The sequence below is a fragment of the Gallus gallus genome, chromosome W (genome assembly GCF_016699485.2).
Source record: "Gallus gallus isolate bGalGal1 chromosome W, bGalGal1.mat.broiler.GRCg7b, whole genome shotgun sequence".
Taxonomy (NCBI): Eukaryota; Metazoa; Chordata; class Aves; order Galliformes; family Phasianidae; genus Gallus; species Gallus gallus.
The window spans coordinates 8,852,935-8,858,795 of NC_052571.1; positions in this window are offsets into that span (position 1 = coordinate 8,852,935).

Sequence of the window (5,861 nt, forward strand, 5' to 3'; positions counted from 1 at the left end):
TTAATAGAAGAGTTAAAACAAAGCCTAATTACTGTCCCAGTCTTAGCTCTTCCTGCCTTAAATAAACCCTTCCAGCTCTTTGTCACTGTAGATCAAGGGGCAGCTCTGGGAGTGCTAACCCAGGAATGGGGGGATAAGCGCCAGCCGGTGGCATACCTATCTAAGCTGCTGGATCCGGTGTCTCAGGGATGGCCACAGTGTATCCAAGCAGTAGCAGCAACTGCCCTCCTGGCGGAGGAGAGCAGAAAAATAACTTTTGGGAGACGATTAGTAGTCACAGCCCCACATCAGGTGAAAACCATTTTAACTCAGAAAGCTGGGAGGTGTTTAACTGACTTGCCTAAACCCAGCCACTTTCTTGTGGAAGGGGGAGGAAAAAGAGGAAAATATAGAACATAATTGTCTGGATTTAATTGAGTGTCAGACAAAAGTAAGACCTGGCCTGCAAGATACCCCTCTTGGAGAAGGAAAGCTTTTATTTATTGATGGGTTCTCAAGGGTGGTGCATGGCAAAAGATACAACGGGTATGCTGTAGTGGAGGGGGCAGAGGGGGAGATAAGAGAAATGGGCCAGCTGCCTAATAATTGGTCAGCTCAGACATGTGAATTATATGCCTTGAATCGAGTCCTTCACCTCCTAAAGGGAGAGGAGGGAACTATATTTACAGATTCAAGGTATGCATATGGAGTAGTACATACCTTTGGAAAAATTTGGGAGGAACGAGGATTAATCAATAGTAAAGGAAAGGAATTGGTTCATGAAGCACTGATCAGACAAATTCTGGAAAATTTACTGTTACCCACTGAAATTGCAGTAGTGCACGTAAAAGGACATCAGAAGGGGAATTCGATTACCGCTCAGGGAAACCGAATAGCAGATAAAACAGCTCGTGAGGCTGCATTACAGTCATAAATTATCATGAACTATCTCGTGCCTGAGGTACCTCCTCCTCCCCCGAAACAGATATTCAGTGAAAAAGAAAAGGACACTTTTAGGGATTTGGGGGCCATAGAATCTGAAGGGAAATGGATTCTTCCAGATGGGAGTGAATTGTTAAACAAGGCAGTGACAAGGGAAATTTTAACCATCTTGCATCAAGGAAGTCATTGGGGAGTACAAGCTATGTGTGATGCTGTGCTACGGAAATATGTAAGTGCAGGGATATATACACTGGCTAAACAGGTCTGTAGGGAGTGTGCAGTATGCCAGAGGGTAAATAACAAGGTTATTCGCAGTCGACCTACAGGGGGAAGGGAACCGGGGATTCGACCATTTCAAAGTATCCAAGTAGATTTTACAGAACTTCCTAAAGTGGGTAGAGTCAAATATTTACTGGTTTTAGTAGATCACTTAACTGGGTGGGTCGAAGCATTTCCATCAGTATTCGCCACCGCAAATACAGTAACCAAGGTAATTTTGGAACAAATAATCCCTAGATACGGGGTGGTAGAGCACATTGATTCACATCAAGGTAGTCATTTTACTTCACAGGTATTATGGAAACTAATGCATACTCTAGAGATTAAGTGGGAATTTCATACCCCTTGGCATCCCTCATCATCAGGGAAAGTGGAACGGATGAATCAAACAATAAAAAGACACCTAACTAAGTTAGTTTTGGAGACTCGACTCCCTTGGACCAAATGCTTGCCCTTGGCACTTCTATGAATTCGGACAGCACCAAGGAAAGACGTGGGGGTTTCTCCATATGAGATGTTGTTCGGATTGCCATATCTGGGAAAAAAAAATGAGATACCGCAGTTTGAAACTAAAGATGCGTTTCTCAAAAACTATATACTCGGGTTATCCTCCTCCTTATCAGCTCTCAGAATCCAAGGACTATTAGCATAAACACCGCCTTTGGAATTTCCAGTTCACCCATTTCAAGCTGGGGACTGGGTCCTGACCCAGATGTGGAAGGAGACAAAGCTGCAGCCTGACTGGGAAGGACCGTTCCAAGTACTTCTAACGACCGAAACAGCTGTGAGGACAGCTGAGAAGGGATGGACTCACTACACTCGGGTAAAAGCATCCACTAGCCCTGACGCATGGGAAGCTGTTGGCACAGAAGAACCCTTAAAGATAAGAATTAGGAAAAGGAAATTGTGAAAAGTCATTTTAAACTAATCTTTAACTTCTCCTCAAATAGGTAAATAAGTAGTATATGTAAGTGGAGGAGTAGTATAGCCTATATAGAATTAGTCTCTACAAAGAGTTTTCACTGTTGTAACAGGGTGTATCCCATTCATTATCATGGTAATTATTTGGAAAACCTAAGATTTGACAACAATGCTGGGGAGGGACCATCTTGTAGTTTTGATCTTGGTAACAATTTATTTTAGGAAAAGCCTTAGTCAAGTGGTGACTTGGAAAAAGGATGACCTTCAGAGGGGAAAAGGGGGGTACCCTGTTAAGATTTGGGTGAATATCACAAGAAAGGGAAGTACCCCAGACTGTCACATTTGATGCTTGCCAGATAATAGCCTGTGGAAGTTTAAATACTCAACAACAACTGAGTAATGAAAATAAATATCTCTGTCCTGAACCGGGTATGAATAATGGATTCCCGTGTAACGGATGGAATAATGTATGGTGGACAACTGCCTATCGAGGTTGGACATATACGCCTGGGATATTTGATGCTCCATGGGCACATACATTGAAAGATCGAATTAGCATCTTTAAGGGAATTGCCCAACCAAATTGCCAGTCCTTACAATGTAACCCAGTGGCAATAACAATTAACAAGGCTGATAATCTCGTTAATACCACCTTTGGCCTTGGGATAGACATGCGTGGAAAGGATCCAACAGCTAGATTCCGGATAGCTGTATGGGATACACTCCCTGATAACACTCAGAATATCCAGAATGGGGAAGAACTTAATAAAGGGGTGAAAAATCTTCCTAAAAACCCCACAGTTGTGACAGTTAAAGAGATAAAGGATCTTAGGCAAACATTTGAAATTGAAACAGGATATGGGGATGTTAATGCCTGGGTGGAATGGATTAAGTATACTGTCCAGAGTCTCAACCATAGCAATTGCTATGCTTGTGCATCTGGACGGCCCATAGCTCAGGTGGTTTAATCTTAAACATAACCTGAAAGACATTCACGACACATAGCAATAGGAGCACTCTGGTTTGAACATCCCATAGATATTCAAATTCTCAACAGTTATTTTAGCTAGTCTAGGGGAAGAAGGAAATGTGAAATAGAAAGAGAGGCTGAGAAACTGCAGGAAAACATCCTCCCATCTCCTCCACTGCCTGGCTACTTCAAGAGACAAAGCAAAGAGTGTAATTACTAATAGCCTACACAGTATGGTTCCTGAAGCCCAGAGATGGCTGCAGTGCTGAGTACAAACATGAGATTAGTTTCCCAAACAGCAATTTTATCATCATATAAGCCAAGGCCACACAGCACAGCAAAATAAAAACCTTAATCCAATCCCCAGAGATGACAAACAATGCAGCAGGGAAAATAAACAACAAGCAAGGTGCTATACAAAATAGTTCTATGAGAAGACTCTCAAACCACTCTATAAAAAGTCAAAAAAATAGCACAGAGACTAGAAGTTATCCAACAACCACAACACTCACAGCTAGTTTGTGTTAACATGTTCTGGTCAGAACAGCTGGTATCTCAACCATTTGAGCCCCAGCAGGTAGCTAAGTACCACACAGTCATTCACTTGCTCCTCACTGTTCCCAGTGGGATGGGGGAGAGAATCAGAAAATTGCAGAGAGAATAAAAAAAAATAAAAATAAAATAAAATTGGAACACACAGGTTGAGATAAAAACTGTTTACTAAGATAGAGATACAAGATACAAGATCTTTCTCATGCAATAGTTGTCTGTTCAGGACATGATCCCTATTTTCCCCACAGATTAACTGATTCCAGCACTGGAGTAGCCATGTATCATAGTTTTGTGGTTTTGTACCTGTTGTGGTTTTGTGATTTTCTTGTCGGTATTCCACATCAGAATATCATGTAAAACAATACGAGTTAAAGAGTTAATGTTCTGGTTCTGTGGACTGCCTTTTACGGGCATTTTGGGTCTTTGGATGGGAGGGGAGGAGCAGCATTCCCAGAAGACCTGGTGCGCAGAGGAGGAAAAGTGGAGCTCCTGGCAGGACACCAGCTGCTCGCTCGCTCTCGGTTTACTGCGGAGAAAAAAGCACATACTTCCCCTGCAGTCTTCTAGAGTAAGACTATTCGTCTACTATCTCGTATTTTGGACAATCTCTCATTTTGTTTGATCTTGTTAGATTTAGAAAATTACCATTACTCCTCAGATCGTTGCCTTTTTTTTTTTTTTTGTCATACCCATCTGCTATTTCCCTTTCCCCTGCCCTCCCCTCCTCCCCCTCTCCCGGAGTGCACGGCCCGCAACATGCCTTGCCTCATTAGTCACAGGGCTGGGGCCGGTCTTTTCTGGGTGTAGTGGGGTTTTGGAGAATGCATGTCCCAAACTATAGCCTCATAGTAAGCCCCCTCTATCAGGTGATGCAGAAGAAGAATAATTTTGCGTGGGGTCCAGAACAGCAGCAGGCTTTTGAGCAAATCAAACAAGAGATAGCCCATGCTGTTGCCCTGGGGCCAGTTCAGATGGGACAGGATGTAAAGAACATCCTCCACACTGCAGCTGAAGAGAAAGGTCCCACCTGGAGTCTGTGGCAAAGAGCCTCAGGAGAGACCCGAGGCTGACCACTAGGATTCTGGAGTCGGGCATACAGAGGGTCCGAAGAGTGCTGCACTCCAACTGAGAAGTAGATCTTCGCCGCGTATGACAGGTTTCGGGCTGCTTCTGAAGTAGTCGGTACTGAGATGCAGCTCCTTCTGGCACCTCGACTGCCAGTGCTGAACTGGATGTTTAAAGGAAAGGTTCCCTCCACCCATCATGCTACTGATGCCACTTGGAGCAAGTGGATTGTGTTGATTATACAGTGAGCTCGGATGGGGAACCTCAGTTTTCCAGGAATCTTAGAGGTGATCATGGACTGGCCTGGAGGTAAAAAGTTTGGAGCATCACCAGGAGAAGAGGTAACGTGAGCAAAAAAGGCCCCACCATACGATGAACTACCAGAAAATGAAAAGAAATTTGCCCTGTTCACAGACGGATCGTGTCGTACTGTGGGGAAGCATTGCAGATGGATAGCTCCAGGCCCTTTATCATCTTTGTGGCCTTTCGCTGGACTCTCTCCAGGAGATCCTTGTCTTTCATGTACCAGGGAGCTCAGAACTGGATACATTACTCCAGGTGAGGCCTGACCAGGACTGAGTAGAGAGGAGGATCACCTCCCCTGGCCTGCTGGCCAAACTCCTTTTAGTGCACCCCAAGATCCCACTGGCCTTCTTGGCCACGAGGGCACACTGCTGGCTCATCATCAACCTGTCATCCACCAGGTCCCTCAGGTCCTTCTCCACCGAGCTCCTCTCCAGCAGGTCATGCCCCAACCTGCACTGATACTCGCGGATATTCCTTCCCAGGTGCAAGACTCCACACTTGCTTTTGTTAAACCTCATCTGGTTTATTGCTGCCCAGCTCTCCAGTCTGTCCAGGTCTTGCTGAATGGCAGCACAGCCTTCAGGTGTGTCAGCCACTCCTCCCAGCTTTGTATCATCAGTGTACTTACTGAGAGTGGATACTATCCCCTCATCAAGGTCGTCGATGAAGATATTGAACAAGACCAGACCCAGCACCAACCCCTGGGGAACACCACTACTCACAGGTCTACAACCAGACTCTGCATCACCAATCACAACCCTCTGAGCTCGGCCAGTCAGCCAGTTCTCAACCCACCTCACCATCCACTCATCTATCCCACACTTTCTCAGTTTCAGTACCAGGATGT